Here is a 17,872-nt window from a genome sequence, read left to right as displayed (position 1 = left end):
TGTGTATATATTTGTGTTCTCTTCAATTCTGACACAGCATATGAAAGTACCTTAAAAAGTTCTAAGAGGGGAGGGGATAGGAATTTTCATAATTCAGGTAATATAACTTACAATAAAGTAAGGTGCTCAAAATGATAGACATTCCTAGCCCCATATATGTAAATATTTTACCTTGGTGTTATTAATTGTAAACAGAACTACACACTCAGTAATCAGCATATCAATGAACATGCCCTTTTATTTTATAAAAAAGAATAATATCCCCCACTAGATAGTAAGCAGTATAAGAGAAGGGACTTTGTTTTATACATCTCTATATCTTCAGGGCCAAAAGCCCTGTCTGCCACATAGTGTACATGCAATAAATATTTAATGAATAAATTGATATAAAAATACCACATATCATATTCAGCCATACCCCAAATTTTATCACCCACAACTTCTCTTTTGGTATCATTAATCCAAAGACTCCACTCCAGTTATAATCCCCTATCCTTCCAACCTGTTCACACCGGTTCTCAGACCTAATGGGTGAGGGTTGATTTTTCCATAGATCCTTCTACTTCCACCCTGTCAGCTCCTTCATGTATTTACTTACCCACCTAGACAGTTTGGATTCTATTGTTTGACTACACTCTTGTCAATATCCTTAGTAACCTATATTTTATTGCAAATAAAAACATAACCCTAAAAGAGTCCAAGTGTTGTGCTTTTATGACTAGGATTCCTGAGTTCTACTGGAGAAAATAACAATCACAATCTACTGGATTAGTATCAACATAAATTGTTAGTCACTAAACTTACCTCTGCACTACTTGACACTCCAAGTATGCTTCCCTGGTCCTAATTTGCTCTCCTGGTCACCAAGATAACTGATAACTCTTTCAAACCTTCTTTAAATACCTCAAATCTCCAACCCAAACCTTTTCTGACCTTAATCACTGCTCTAGGAGGAAGACCTTTCCTCTTATATAACAGAGAAATAAAAATGCCCTCAGGTAAGTTCCTACCGTCAAATCTATAAACCTATTTACATCTATATCTGTTCACTTTTTGTTCTTCCCTACACTAAAGTCCTTCCTCTTGTTTAAGAGTAATCCCTCCACCTCATTCAGGATCTTTTCCTAACTGGTATAAGGACTCTGCCCTGTAAGAACTTTGCTCTATCAATTATCCCTTCCTTCCCATCAGCATTTAAAGACATCTAACTCCCCTTAAAATTAAAAAAGAAAAAAAAACACTTTCCTGAATCTCAACCTGTTGGCGTCCACCCTGCCTGGTCTCAGGAAGCTGTAACTGCCCCCCCACCCCACACCCCATGGCTAAGACTAAGTGAGAGACCTCCAGAACAGGAGACACTAAGGAGATAAGCTTAATTCCCTGGCAGGAGCGCTGCTTCCGCTCCTTGCCTGGCCCCCAATGCTTGATCAGTTAGCCAATGATGGGTAAGATTCCGCAAGGGAGAAATCACCTAGAACAGGCATGATCACATGGAGGTCCCAGGGAAGGACTTGGGGGGCTATGGAAAAAAGGAGCGATCCCTGGCTGGCATAGCTCAGTGGATTGAGTGCGGGCTGGGAACCAAAGTGTCCCAGGTTCGATTCCCAGCCAGGGTACATTCCTGGGTTGCAGGCCATAACCCCCAGCCACCACACATTGATCTCTCTCTCTCTCTCTCTCTCCCCCCCCACCTTCTCTTCCCTCTCTAAAAATAAATAAATAAAATCTAAAAAAAAAAGGGGGTGATCAACCCTCGCCCCTCGTCTTTGACAAAGCCTGAGTCCTCATTCTGCCTGTGAGACATCCAAATCTCCTGCCTGCCTTTGTCTCCTCTGCCCAATTCAAGCCTGTGACAATAACAAGGGGTGGTGCAATCCACACTGGGGACTGCAGACTTCCCCGATGATCAGACCTGAAAAAGGAATATGTAAATTCCTGTGAAATCTGCTTGCTGAGGATGCTCTTAATTAGATTATGAAGGCCCGGGGAGGAAATGAATTTAGCTCCTCAAGTTCTGTAGTTTTTTAGGTGATAAGACCCCAACTCAGTGGGAGCCCTTTTTAGTTCTTTGAACATTATCTGTTGTTTGATCCTTACTGCCTGACAGTGATTGATGAACTTTACCTGTATTCCTGTGCAAATTGAAACCCAATAAAAACCCTGTGAAGGGAAGGATTGGGGTGTTCTCCTTTGAGAGAGTGGCCAGGCTGCTCCAAGGAACCCTCCCCTTGAGAGGGTAGCCAAGCCGTCCCTTTTCCTCCACATAGGACTCGGTAGTCCGTGTGAATCTCTCATGTCTCATCCATGACCCTGTGGACACTGCGGGCTGGTGTCTGGGTCATCAACCCTTCCCCTACTACCACCCTCTCTGCTCTTCAGAGGCAAATTTTTCTAAGGAATTGTCCATATTCACTGTCTCCATTTCCTTATATAGTAATCACCCAGTCATTTCTCAACCAACCAAAGTCTAGAATTCTATCCCCTCGCTCCCTTGAAATTTCTTTAAGGTCACCAAGAGCCTTCTAAATCCAGTGGACAATAGTCAGTCTTTATCTTCCTTGACCTCTCTGAACCTTTTGCCCGCTGACCAGTTTTTGATGGAGCCATTCCATTTTGAAAACCTTATCCTACCAATTGATATTCAAGTAGATGCACAAATATATATCATAAGAATGCTCAATGTTTGAACCAGCAAAAAAAAAATACAATTTAAACATCTACCTATAGGAAACTGATTAAATAAATTATGGTACATACATATAATGGAATACTATGTCACTTTTAAAAAGAAAGAGGTAGTTCTACATATATAGACATTAAAAGTTTGCCACAAATATTAAGGAATCAATACACTGCAAAACATATATTATCCAAAGTAAGTAAGAAAGAAGTTCAAAGCAGATCAAAAGGGAATTGCCCAATAAACTAGGTGAAATCTTTTTCAGTGTTTCCAGAGCTAAGGGAGAAGAAAGAGAAGAGTGATTAATGATTTCAAACATGGAAGAGAGATATACTAAAAACAAAGAGAGGTAAGTATCCAAGAGACAAAGAGCATGAATAGATAATTCTTGAAGAAGGTTGATCAAATGACCAATAGATGTAAAAAAGTAAAATTCCACTCCAACTAACAGTAAGATTTTTTGATATATTTGCCTATCTATGCAGCAATTGCTTAATAAGACAATATTGAGTTTTAAAGAAGAAAGATGTAGGAGGTATGCTCATGCTTTGTGGGCAAAGTAAATTGGTAAAACCTCTTAGAGACAGCAATGTGGTAATTTGATTTCTAAAAAAACTGAACTTCATAGAACTATCACAGTTGTGATTAAATTATTGATTATGTGATATCTCCCCTGCTGAAATATGTTCCACAAAAGAAAGGTATCATCTATCTTCTTCTCCATCATATCTCAAGCACCTAGCCTAGAAGCTAGCACATGGTAGGCCCTCAGTAAATCATCCTATGCTATGTTTTCTTATAAGTTGCAAGCAATAATTTAAAGACACTAATATTAAAGCTATTCTGATAGCTGAATTGATAGAGCTACAAATAAAAAAACAGTATAGAAGCCCTAGCTGGTGTGGCTCAGTGGATTAAGTGCTGGCCTGTAAACCAAAGGATTGCCAGTTCGATTCCCAGTCACAGTACATGGGTGGGTTGTGGGCCAGGTCCCCAATAGGGGGCATGAGAGAGGCAACCACATTAATGTTTCTCTCCCTCTCCCCTCTCTAAAAATAAATATAAATAAATGAATAAATAAGAAACAGTGTAGATGCCCTGGAAATTTTCTATATCTTAAGAATTACTGGAGTTCAAGGTAGATTTAGATAGTTACAGATATGAAAGCCCCAGTGGTCCATCGTTTCAACTATTCTACCAGCAGTGTCCAATCTCTTGCCTTCTTGTATTTCTGTCACAGCCACACAGAAAAATCCCCCAAACTAGACTGTCCACACTCTGTTTCTACATCTGGGCTAGGAACTGCTGGAGAGAATGGATACAGGGTTTTATGACTTAGAGCAGAGACACCTTCATGTTCTCCATACCTTTCTCAGCTCACTACAGTGTGGCAATCTGGATGATATCCCTCTAAAGGGATCCTCTTTCTATCCCTTTCAAATGCTATTCCAACCTTTCATGACTCTCATCAGATGGTACCTCCTTCAAAATTCTGTCCTTCCACAGCTCCTTCTCTCTCCACAGCCTCACCAATCCTGCTCTCTTTCCCTCCTGTCTCGATGGAAGAGCCATCTCCCTTTTGTTAAGGCCAGTTTTTTACCTCTTTCACTCTGCAGCCCCCATCCTCTGGTTTTCTCAACAACTTATATCATCAAGCTCTGGGCCATCTACACATAAATGGACTTACATCTGTCCTATATTTAAAACAAAACAAAATTAATTAGCAACATGTTATTGACAGTCTATAAGAAACACCTTCTCCTTCCCAACACAGCCAAGACCCTTCAAAGTGTACACCAGAATCCTTATCAGTCCTCTGTGCTGACTCCCCAACTTTTTACAATCTGCCTTTTCTCCTACTGCTGCATCAATGCCATTGACCTCTTAATTGACAAATCTAACGAACATGCTTTTAAATGTTTTATAGTGTTTTACCTAGTTACAAGAGAGATACTCATCATGAACAAAGTTATGACATATGACAAACTACAGAAAAAATTGCACTATATAACAGGAAATGGGTAAGTATCCCTAATAAATATAGTGTTCTTGCAAATAAACATACAAGGTCTGCCTAGAAAGAATCCAGACATGTACTATGACAAATGGAAATATTTATTGAAGAAGATACAAGATACAATAATATTGTGCAAAGGACAATGATGCCTCAGTCCCCTTCAAAGTAGGCACCTTGGGACCTCACACAGTCCTCCCAGTTGCCATCAGCTGCCCTGTCATATTTCCCTGAGTCTCACTGATGGTCTAAAATCTCTTCCCTTTTAAAGGTGATTTTAGTTTTGGAAAAAGCCAGAAGTCTCAAGGTGCCAAATCTGAGCTGTAGGGGGTGCTGAGTCACCTGGGCGATTTGATGTTTCACCAAAAAACTCTGCAGGAGACATGATGCATGAGCAGGCACGTTGTCGTGATGAAGCTGACAATCACCTGTTTCCTGTAGCTGTGACCTTCTTAATCATCTGAATAGTTTCCATGGAGGATGTTCAAGCTTAATGCAACATTTGATACAGATTTGTTGCCCTACTTGCTCAGTCATTTTGAATGTGATGGCCACACAGTGCACATGCTCACTCAACAGAGTCTACCACCCCCACTGCCTAGTATAGTGAAGTCATCATTGTTCACACATGTACATTACAGTCCACTCTCCTTGGCTGCCAGGTTATATCAATGTTGCACAAACTGTTTTCATATGTTAACAATGGCTGGAATTTTTCTGGACAGACCTTGTAAAAATGTGCAAAATAATCCAAAATAAAAATGTGCAAAGGATATTAAGGAGCAAGTCTTTGGAAAAATACAAATAGCTAACATATACGAAAAAATACTCAGCCTCACCAGTAATCAGAGAAATGCAAGTTAAATCAGTTAGATACTATTTTTCACATATCAGATTAGCAATTTTTTAAAAATTCCATCCTCAGGAAGGACATAAGGAAAGGCAATCTCAATGGTGACAGTATAAAGCTTCTTAGATGTCACTTCAACAGTGAGTACTCTCATTTTTAAAATACATATCCTTTGACATAACAATTCTTCTAATAGGAAGCTATCCCACATAAATATTTGTATGTGTGCATCTTATGTCTGTGTTATCATTGAACAATGCTCAAAGATATTTATTTCAGCCTTGTGGTGGCTCAGACTAGGGTGATAGGCACATGAGATGGATACATGTGGCAGAACATTTGACACACTTAGAAACTCAGGTCAACAGGACTTGCTTTTGAATTGGATATTAGTGGTTGAGAGAAACACAGGACTCAAGGGTGACTCTAGTTCTTCAGCAACTGCATCTATGCTGGTGCTATTTTGCTGAGAAAGTAGAAGCTAAGGGAAGGGGCTCAGGATGTGAGAGGAATCAGGAATTCTGTTTGGCCACGTTACCTTTGAAATGTCTATTTAACATCCAAGTAGAGATATTGAATAGGCCATTGTATATATGAGGCTGTAGCTTAGAAGGCTTAGGTAAGAGACATAAATTTTCAAGTGATGAGTGTATTGATACATGGTATTTAAAGACATGAGGCTGGATAAGTGCTTCTAGGAAGATGTGGGATTGCAGAAAGACCATGGACTGAGCACTGTGTCACTCCAATGTTCAGAGGTTGGGGAGAAAAATTTAGTAGAATAGGGGACTAAGCAGAAGTTGTCTGTACAAACTTGAGTTTCAAAGAACTCAGTACATATCAAATGGTGAAGAATCACATATTTACCATCATATCAAGAGCCCAATTCCTTCCAAGCCAGTTTTTTTAAGGGATTCTAGCTCTTTTTTCTTTCTGAATATTTCAAACCACATTTAAACAGAATGGTACTTTTTTTCTTTTATGTTACATGTGGTTTACTCACAGTATAACTCTCCTGATATAAAACTAGGCAAATACAGGTAGCACTCAGCAATGGCTGTTCCATAAAGTCCGTAATCTGGTAACTACCTCATGCCTAAAAGGCTAAGGGTGAGTTGAGTCCAGCAGCTTAATTTGTGGCATGTTTTCTTCTTTTGAGCTGTTAACTTCCCTATTGCACAGTACCTTTCTCCAGCTTCCTAGTGAGCTCACCAAATGCCTAAGACATCTCAAGATATCTGACAATCCACACTGCTTCCTCTCAGTGCAACCTCCCTTCATACCCACCAGAAACATAGTGTCTTTATATTTCTACTTTAAACTTCAAAAGTTTCCATTCAGAGCATCATGCCTTAAAAAGAAAGAGGAAGTACTTCCAACTAGGTCAAAGTTGTCATCAGGAATGCAAGGTCAAAGCAAAACACAGCAGGAGGAAAACAATGATAACTGGGCCCATGGCAGCCTTACAGCTAGGCCAATAGGCAGAGGTCACTTAGTTCAGTTCCAGGAGACCACAAAAGAGTGCCAGTTCCTAGAACAATAATGTCATTCATTAATTCATTTAGCAAATATTAGTAAGCACCTATATCTCAGGCCCTGTGATGGATGCTGGGGTTCATTGGTCAATAAAACATACAGAAAACCCTACTCACATGGAACTTACATTATGGAGAGGGGAGAGAGACAGACAATAAGAAAAAAAATGGGTAAAATATACACCACGTTACATTAGAATAATAAGGTAGGGAAGGGGCACACAGAATGTTCAGGGAAGGGTTGCAAGTTTAAACAGGATGGTTACAGAAGGCCTCAATGAGGTGACATTGAAGTAGAAACTCCTAGCTGTCAGATTTCAAGTGCCTCAGAAGTGTGTCTTTTGTACTTTAATCCTACCATCACTGAACCCCAGGCTCTTGAAGACATGGTACCCCCAGTTTCTAGCACAAATATTTGTTAAATCCTTGTGCTTAAAACAAAGAGAGCAAAGATTCAGACCTCAACATTAAAGATGTTACATTCTTCCAGGTGAAAAAACAACTAAGAGAGTTGTTAAACACTTTCCTGAGGTGTAAACAAAATGCTTTAGGATACAGAATAACTGGTAATTCTGCTAAGGGGAAGGAATTTTATATTCAGAAAGGCTGTCCCAAAGGAGGTGACTTTAGAGCTAAATCTTGAGAGATGAATAGGAATTAATGGCAGGGGAGTGGTATGGGTGGCAAGTTATCTTTTCGGGAAAAAGAGGTGTGGCGGGGAGAGAGAGAGGAGTTTGGGCAAAGGCTCAGCGATGAGATCGGGGAGGACATTTTCTCCTGGACTATCCATGCCTAAGGCACTCCAACCATTCTACCACAAAACAAGCAAACATTCCCCCTGAGGCTCTCCAGCCTGACTGCTGGGAAATCCTTTTCATGTACTACATCCTCATTTCTTCCCTAGCCAGCAGGAAAGGAAGAAGTTGGGTCAGGCATACATCCCTAGAATCCAGAGTTATCCATTCCTAACTTCAGGACAATTACTATTGAGCTAAGAAGCCTTGGAGGTTTCATTGAGCTGGGTACACCCAGGGGTGTGTACTTATAGTAGCAGTGTGGTGATTGGATCCCTATTGGAAGCGAGATGGTGAAATGGGCAAAATACCAGTTAGGTGAGTGGTCCAAAGTCTCCACAGGACATGCAGGGTGTAGTCAAGGACCAAAACTTATAAATGCCTTAGCTTAGAAGAGACATTTTTAATCACTTAGTTCTCACTTGTGAACTATTTAGTTTTACTAACATCTAATACAGCAGAGGTGGTGTGACAAGGGATAGGAACACAGCTATGCAGTCAGATGACCCAGCTCTGCCCCTCATGTGTTGGGTGATTTGGGGAAAGGCATTTAACCTTTGCGTCTCCTTTTCATCACAACACAGTTATAATTGTAGTGTGTACTGCATAGAGTTATCATGAGGATTATATGAGACAATTATGTCAAGAACTCATCACAGCACCTGGCTCAGTGTATTCTAACAACCATTATTAATAGCAGCCTTTAAGGTGAAAAACTCAGAGAGGTTCATCCAGAATACTACACACACTCACAGACCAATTATCCTTAAACAGGCCTCCAAACTCCATTTCACTGTTGGGACCTATACAGTGTGTCTCCTAAATCTGTGTTATCAGAAATGTTTATCCCCCCCGCCACGCAAGGAAAAGTCTCACAAGCCAAGTTGGTGGTCTTTTCCTTCTAGGATTTCCAGCAGGTACTGAAGCATAAGCTAGCAAACAAACAACAACAACAATAACAACTAACTGTGACAAAAACAAAAAGTTCCTCAGGGCCTCAACTCTTTGCATCAGACATTGTTCTCTCCACAAACCAAAGGGTAAACACATTAGGTCATTAATACCTTAGTATTAATAGATTTATGAGGGGTGGAGATGGGAACCTGAAAGCAAAAAAGGAAACAAGCCAGCTAAAATAGGAGGTCCAGAAGTACTGAAGACTAATTTCTGCCACAAATGTTCAAGGTATACGGCCAACCCTGCCAAAAGCTGTACTCTGGGAAGCTAGGTCCTCTGGTTCTGAAGAAGCAGGGTACTGGGGGAAGAAAAGGTTAGTTAATGAGAAACAGATCACTTGTTCACGTCACCAGAATTCTAATTAAATGATTTCACTACAACAACCAACCATTTTGTTCTCTCTTAAGGGCTGGAGGCATTCATCTAGCCCTTTATAAACCATCACAACCTGAGACTGAAGGGTTCTTTGCTCTTTCTGAGGGCTCTGGAGACTCCCCTCCAGCAGCAAATCCCTGAAGCCTGCTTGAAGGGTGGCAACAAAAAGCAGTTCAGCTCTGGAGCACACAGCCCCGTCCCCAGCTCCAAGTGCTGCGGGAGCCCACTAAGGCAGGAGTGGGGCCGTCCAGCCAGGAAGCAGCCTTTACCTCTGACTGGCTGGTGGAGGCTAGGGAAGACAACACCACCTGGGCGGAGACCACTCACGATGGCTGGAGACGAAAAAGGTGACTCGACTCCTCCAAGGGCACAGTTCCCGCTAGGAACTTGAACCCACCTAGTCCCAGATCCGGCAGACGGTAAAAGCCAGCCACTGTGCGCAACTCGAGACAGGGGACACAGAGGAGCACAGCCTGCGTTTAGCAATGGGTGGGTCCAGGGGAAAGCCAACTGGCTAGGAGGGGCTGCCCCAAGCAGACAAGGGAGTGAAATGTGGGGGCTGCAGTTGGGAGAGGAAGCTAGGGGAAAGGAGACAGGAAAGACTGGGAGAGTGAAGAGGTAGGGAAGGGCGCGGGTTCCTGAGATGGGAGTGGGGGCACAACGGAAAGGGGCTGGGGACCCAGGGGGAGCCCCAGACCTGGGGCAAAGGGGCGGCCTCTGGCTACAGACCTACCTGTCACCTGCAACAGGTGCCGCAAGAGGGCGAGAAGTCCCAGTATAGGTTTCAGTACACGGTGTAGGGCTCAGGAACACTGCAACTTCGCTCAGGCCGCTGGCCCTTCTCACCCTTCCGAGAGGCGGAAAAAGTTACAACTTTCCCAGGAGTAGGGAGGAGCTGGACTCTTAAAGGGGCCGCACATAGCTCTAGGCTCTTTGGTAGGAAACCACACCACCCCAAGGGAAGCTGTGGGAGGTGAAGCCTAAAGCGCTGCAGAGGTGCCTTTCCGGGTTAGGGAAGGGAGCTTCAGGACTAAGGTTAGTGGTCTAAGACTAGACCTGACCCTGCTTGCACCCTCATCTGAGGTCACTCTCTCAGATGATAAATTGAGTGGTCTGTGCCACTCAACTGGGCCAAAAGCTGTCAAACCGTCGTATACTTTTAGGAAGATGAAGACTCTAGACCATATAATTTAGGAAGATAAAATATGATACCATATTGATGCTTTGACTTTCCATCTTTCATGGGAAAAAAAGTCTGTCTAAAATACAAACATTTGGGGCAAAGGACATAAGATAAAATTCACACACAACTAGGTAAAACGTTCAACCCATTATTCATCAAAGAAGCGCAATTTGGAATAATAACATTCTTTCATAAAGGGTTTTTGTTTGTTTATTTTTATAACACTTAATGGCAAAGTGGCCACTAGACAAGCTGGTAGGAGTGTATGTTGAGTAAAAGCCCTTCTAGAAATCATGTGAGCAATATATAGCAAGAGACATTAAAATGTACATATCTACCCAGTAATTGTAGATTCCTCTCCCCTTCCTCCCTTCCTCTTTCCCTCCCTTCTTCTCATCAGCATTAACCAAGTTTAAGTCCTTCTGAAATGTCATCAGCAATTAAACATGCTCAAATGTCTACTATCTTTTAAAAAACTCTTCTCTACACACTAGGCACTTCCCCAGCTCTTCTTTGTAAGAAAATTTATTGAAAATGTGCTTTGCAGGTACATTTGCAATTTCCATTTCTTTTCTTCTTGCTCAGTAATTTGGCTCCCTTCCCTAACACCATATTGAAACTGTGTTCAGCAAGATACCCAACCAATGACCGCCATGCCAATACATACATACATACATACATACATACATACAGCATTCTCCAGTCCTTACCTTGCTTGACTTCTCCCCTATATTTAACTCTGTTAATCATTTTCTTCTCCTTGAAAGTCTTCCTTTGGCATCTGTGACACCACACTCTGCTTTTCTTCCTACCTCTTTGCCCTCTCCTCAGTCTCCTTTGTAGATTCCACTCTGCTATCTAACCTCAGAAAGCCAGACATTCTGAGGGTTAGGCTACATATACGCTCTCTGAAATGACCTCTTTCACTCTTTTGGCTTTACTTAACATCTATATGGCCACAACTATAACATTATATCTCTATTTAGACCTTGTTAGGTCTATTTGAGCTCTGCTTTCTTGACATCTCCACTTGGATGTCTTGCAGGCACTTCAAATTCAACAAATCCAAAGATGAGCCTACCACCTTTTCTCTTAAATTTGCTCCTCCTCCAGTGTTTCCTATTTCAGGATAAAAAACTAAGTCAGAAACTGGGTACTTAGCATAGCACCTGACACAGAGTAGGCCCTAATAGTTGTATAATGAATGAATGAATGAATGAATGAATGAATATGTATTTCATGGACTTTTGTACAAGGATATTAATTGCAGCACTACTTAGAATAATAAAATACTAGGGGAAAACCTAATGGTTCAATGGTTAAGTAAATTAGTGTAGTCTCATACAATGGAATATAATAGAGCCATGAGGGACACATTCCAATATTGCCAGGATATTCCTGAAACCACAAATAATACTGAACCTTATATATAAGTATGTTTCTTTTCCCTACACATACATACATATGCACATTCCTTTTCACTTAAAGGAAACACTTTGCAGCTTCTCTTTGGTATATTCCAATTGCCAGCATCACTACTCTTGCACTTTAGGGCCATTACTAAGTACAATAAGGGTTCTTTGAACAAACACTGTGTTACCATGGCAGTTGATCTTATAGCGGAGACAGCCAGATATTAATAATGGGCAGGCAGTGTATACAGTGTGGATACATTAGACAAAGGGATGATTCACTTCCTGGGTGGGATGGAACAGGACAGCATGAGATTCCATCACAATAATCAGAATGGCACACAATCTAAAACTGATGAATTGTTTGTTTCTGGAATTTTCCATTTAATATTTTCAGACCTCAGTTGACTACAGATAACAAACCATGGAAAGAAAAGGTGCAGATGGTGGAATACTACTGTATTTCCATATAATTCATAATGACAAGAAAATGCTTACATCTAATACTACTGGAAAGTAGAATATAACATTCAATATAAAATATGTTCACAACAATTAATGGAAATGATGGATAGGAATTTTTCATTTTTCTCCTACTTTTCTGTATTTTTCAACTTTCTTACAATGAACATGTATAGATTTGATGATATAAAACATCTTTTTTAAAAAATCTGTAATATAGAAAGAAAAAAAAAACCACTTTCATTCTAGAAGACAAAAACAGTAAAAATCACCTCCCAGGGTCTACCAAGTATTTTCTTCCATACTTGAATCCTTCAATATCCTGCCCACAGCCTGAAGTGCAAAGAAGCCACTTCGAAAAGGAAATCCTTTTGTTCTGTCTAGCTTTGCCAACTCCATCCTTGGGGCCTCTTGGCTCAGCCCTGGGCTTTGGATGTTTTCACCTTCTTATGAGGGCCTGTGGGAACTCAGATCAAGCACTTTTCTGCTTCTTCTTTGTAGGTGATCCTTGACAGGAGCTGGAAACACTCTCAGCCAGAAGGGACTTCAGAAAAGATTTAGCTCAATCTTCTCATCCCATAGCAAAATTTCCAGATATTATTTCAAGGTTTTACTTCTTTATACATGTGCATTTTCACATTCTCTGAGGTCCACACCATTAAAGAGAATGGGTGAGGATCTGCCTCCTTTACTCCCAGACAGTGTCACTAAATCAACTGCAAACACACACAAACATAAAGAATGAACAAAAACAAAGTTAATAAATGGCCTTTGTACACAGACTCTATGTTTAGCAAGCTGCTATCCATTTCTGTTTGATTTTCTCTGTTTGTCACAAGGGTTCTGTTCTCAAAATTCTTATGCCAATATTGTGAGGGCTCCAATGCAAGCAAACCCAGGTACCAGCCTGTGCAATAACGTAAACAGGAATTTATGGATTATTATCCTGTATGTACTATGTAAGCTCGTGTTCCCATAGTGATGAGTGTTTTGATTTTACCATGGTGAGGGAGTTCTAGCTAGTACAAACTGATAAGATGCAGTTTTTCTTCAACCCAGGTGACAGGATACCTCAGCATTGAGCAATTGAACATTCTGAAAAACATTAAATATTTCAAAAATACATAAATGTATGATGACTAATATAACAAGAAGCATATGCTCACTAGCCAGCTTCAGAAATAAAGCATTACCATTGCAATCAGAGCCTTCTGTATACACCTCCATCCTGAGTATTGCACTCTCCCAGATTTGATCTTCATTGTTTCTATGTGTGTTTTTATGCATTTACGGCCTACATGTCTATCCCTAATATGTAGTTCTTCACATAAATAATATAACTCTCCCTGTACTTTCTTCAGTGTGCTTTCTTCACTCAACATTATGCATATGAGATTTATCCCTGTTGTTAGATGTAGCTCTAATTCATTTTCATACTTATAGAGCACTCCAGGAATAAAAACATTGTAATTTATATGTGTTCTCTTATTGATCAGGTACTTTTCTTTTTTTAATATATTTTATTGATTATGCTATTTACAGTTGTCTCAATTTCCCCCTTTGCCCTCCTCCTCCCAGCACCCTCCATTCCCTCTAACAACCTCCCTCTTAGTTCATGTCCTTGGGCCATGCATATAGGTTCTTTGGCTTCTCCATTTCCTATACTATTCTTATCATCCCCTTGTCTATTCTATACCTACCAATTTGTACTTCTTAATCCCTGCACCTTTTCCCCATTTCCCCCTCTTCCCCTCTCAACTAATTACCCTCCAAATGATCTCCATATCTGTAATTCTGTTTCTGTTCTCCTTCTTTGAATGGTGTATTTTTTAGATTCAATTGTTGATAGTTGTGAATTTATTGCCATTTTAATTTTCATCATTTTTATCTTCTTTTCCTTAAATAAGTACCTTTAACATTTCATATAATAAGGGCTTAGTGATGATGAACTCCTTTAACTTGACCTTATCTGGGAAGTACTTTATCTGTCCTACAATTCTAAATGATAGCTTTGCTGGATAGAGTAATCTAGGTTGTAGATCCTTGCTTGTCATTACTTTAAATACTTTTTGTCAGTCTCTTCTAGCCTGCAAAGTTTCTTTTAAGAAATCAGCTGACAGTCTCATAGGAACTCCTTTATATTTAACTCTCTGCTTTTCTCTTGCTGCTTTTAAGATTCTCTCTTTATCTTTAAACTTCAGCATTTTAATTATGATGAATCTTGGTGTGGTACTCTTTGTGTTCGTCTGGTTTTGGATTCTCTGTGCTTCCTGGACTATATGTCTGTTTCCTTCACCAAATTAGGGAGATATTCTGTCATTATTTTTACAAATAAGTTTTCAATTTCTTGCTCTTTCTCATCTCCTTCTGGCACTCCTTCAAATGTTGGTACATTTGAAGTTGTCCCAGAGGCTCCTTAGCATATTCTTGGGTTTTTTTGGAGGGGATTCTTTTTTCTTCTTGCTGTTCTGATTGAATGTTTTTTGGTTCCTTATGTTCCAAATCACTGATTTGATTCTTGGCTTTATGTACTGCATTGTTGGTTCACTGTAAATTCTTCTTTGTTTCACTTAGTGTAAACTACATTTCTGCCTGGGTTTTTTTATGCTGTTGAAGTATACAGTGTGTTCTTTGAGCATCCTGATAACCAGTGTTTTGAACTTTGCATCTGATAGGTTGTTTATCTCCATTTTGTTTAGTTATTTTTCTGGAGTTTTGTTCTGTTCTTTCTTTTAGACCATATTTCTTTGCCTCCTCATTTTGGCACCCTCCCTATGTTTGTTTCTATATATTAGGTAGAGCTGCTTTGACTCCCTGTCTCAGTAGTGTGGCCTATTGTAGAAAAACTCACTAGTAAATTAGATGGGGTGGAGCCTTAGGTAATCGCCAGGGTGGGACAACCTGTGTGAAGCAAGTTGATGGAGTTTCTGATATGGTGTTGCAGCTTATGGCTCTGTATGGGTGAGGGCTCAGTAAGGGAACAATGCTACTGCCTGGCCTCTGGAGTTTTGTCCAGGAGGTAGCTGTCCTCTGGTACTCACCCTGATGCCAGACACTTCAGTTTCTCCCCATATGTCACTGGTGTGCTTCTAGCTGCTTCCCTGGTGCTAGAGCCCAGACGGAGTAAGTCTGCATATGTCCTAAGTCCATTGAAGGCCCTTTAAGATGATATGTCTGAGAATCCTGCAGTTTCTTCCTCTACCCCAACTCTCACTGAATTTTACAGCCAGAAGTTATGGGGACTTATCTTCCTAACACTGGAACCTTGGTCTGGGTGGTTGGGTGTGGGGATGGGATCCCTTGCTCCTGACATATCCCTCCTGATTTTTATACACTGCACTGGATGTGGGATCACCTGTTCCACATCTCCATGCCTCCTCAAATCTCTGCACATCTCCATGTCTCTGTCCCTCCTACCCATCTGAATGAATGTAACTTCTTTAATTCCTTGGTTGCTGGACTTCCATACAGCTTGATTTTATGATAATTCTAGATAATAATTGTTTTGTAGTCTAGTTGTAATTTTTGCTGTAGTGCTAGGAGGTGAGGCATGTTTACCTATGTGTCCATCGGACTGGAAATCTGATCAGGTACTTTTCAATTGCCAGACTCTTACTTCTGGATGCCAGGACACTCTCTCTTCTCTTGTTGGGTAATGGTTTACTTTAAAAAAAATAAATGAACAAAAAAGACTTCCTGACCAAGCATATTTAGTTCACTAGTGGTCTACACTGAGTACAGGTTGTAAAAAGTAGATTCAGTCTTATTCAGTCAAGATCAGGGTTTCTCCACCTCTACATTATTAATATTTTGAGCCAGATAATGCTTTGTTGTTGGGGGCTATCCTGTATATTGTAGTATGTTTAGCAGAATCTCTGATATCTACCCACTAGATGCCAATAGTGACAACCAAAAATGTCTCCAGCTATTGCCAAATGTCCTCAGAATGACTGGTCAGGATGTAGTGAGCACCCATTATATACAAAGCACTTTAGTACATATATAGGAAGAAATAAGATGAATAAACAATGAAAGGAAAAAGTCCCTTCATTCAAAAATATGTATTGAGTATATACAATGTGGAAAGTATATTGTGCTAGGCACTGGGATTTTGGTGACTCTTTCCTCATGGCATTCACCATTTATTGCATTGGGTGGATGGAGACAGATGAACCATAAACATACAATTATAATACAATGTGAGAAATGCAAAGCTGGGGAGATGTGCAGGATATGTGAGTGCACATAGCAAGGTCACATACACTAATCTGGTGGAAAGTACTCAGTGAAGGGTCCCTAGAAAAAGTAATCTTAAAATATTAATAGGAATTATGTAGACCAAAAAGGCATTCTAGGCAAAAGAATAGCTTAAGCAAGAACAAAAGGCTAGAAACACTAGGGCTACCCACAGGAAGTACAGGGAAGGTGGTGGTGGTATAGCATAAGGTATAAAGAAAAAATGACCATAGATGAGGCTAGAAAGATGATGTTTTAGTGTGCTAGGGTTTCTATAACAAAGTACCAAAAAACAAAGTGGCTTACACAACAGAAACTTATTGTCTCACAGTTCTGGAGCTAGAAGTATGAGATCAAGGTGTCTGCAGGGTTAGCTCTTTCTGAGGGGTAATGAGGAAGAATCTTAAAAGTTTTTAGCTCTGCGTTATCAACCTCCAAAGAACAAACCACTCCTGCAAATCAGTTACCCACTCCTAGATTTTAATGGTCTGTTGGCAAACTTTGCTATTTCTTGGATTGTAGAAGTATCATTCCATTCTCTGCCTTCATTACCACACAGCATTTTCCCCATGCATGTGTCCGTGTCCAAATTCCATTTTTTTATAAAGACAACAATCATATTCTATTAGATCCCACCCTAATGACTTCATCTCAACTAATTACGTCTGTAACGGCCTTATTTCCAAGTTAGACCACAGTCTGAGGTACTGGAGCTTATAAATTTTAGGAAGGCACATAATTCCTCCAATAACAGATGAGTAGGGTTTAGAACATCTGGGGCCTTGTGAATCATGTTCAAGAATATGGACTTTGGCCCTGGCTGGTGTAGCTCAGTGGATTGAGTGCGGGCTGCGAACCAAAGTGTCGCAGGTTCGATTCCCAGTCAGGGCACATGCCTGGGTTGCAGGCCATGGCCCCCAGCAACTGCACATCGATGTTTCTCTCTCTCTCTCTTTCTCCCTCCCTTCTCTCTCTAAAAATAAATAAATAAATAAATCTTTAAAAAAAAGAATATGGACTTTATTCAGTAGATAATTACAGCCTTTCAAAGAGCCCTGGAGTTCTCTACTCCATCATTTTTTGTGCCATAATTCAAATAATTCTTCATTTTTATGACTGAATAATATTCCACTGTATGAATATGCCACATTATGCTTATTCATTTATCAGTTGATGAACATTTGGGCTGTTTGCACATTTTGGCTATTATGAATAATACTGATGTAAACATTCATGTGTGAGGGTTTTTTTTTAAACATATGTTTTCAAATAACTTGTGTGTATACCTAGAAATAGAATTGCTGGGTCATTTAGCAACTCTATGTTTAAACTTTTGAGAAATTGCCAGGCTCTTTCCAAAGTGACTGCATCATT

At 40.2% G+C, this 17,872-nt stretch overlaps 1 protein-coding gene across 10 annotated transcripts in view; it reads right to left on the bottom strand.

Annotated features, from left to right (window-relative positions):
- Window positions 1-10,058, bottom strand: part of SYTL4 (synaptotagmin like 4) — a 121,942-nt gene extending 111,884 nt beyond the window's left edge. For all 10 annotated transcript variants that reach the window (XM_045817526.1, XM_045817527.1, XM_045817525.1 and 7 more), the window contains exon 1: window positions 9,939-10,058. The gene's annotated coding sequence lies outside the window, so the exon portion shown is untranslated. The remainder of the gene's footprint in view (window positions 1-9,938) is intronic.
- Window positions 10,059-17,872: the final 7,814 nt, after the last annotated feature.

The sequence above is a fragment of the Phyllostomus hastatus genome, unplaced genomic scaffold, assembly GCF_019186645.2.
Source record: "Phyllostomus hastatus isolate PE091 unplaced genomic scaffold, TTU_PhHast_1.1 phas_scaffold_28, whole genome shotgun sequence".
NCBI lineage: Eukaryota > Metazoa > Chordata > Mammalia > Chiroptera > Phyllostomidae > Phyllostomus > Phyllostomus hastatus.
This window is presented reverse-complemented; position numbering and strand designations above follow the sequence as displayed.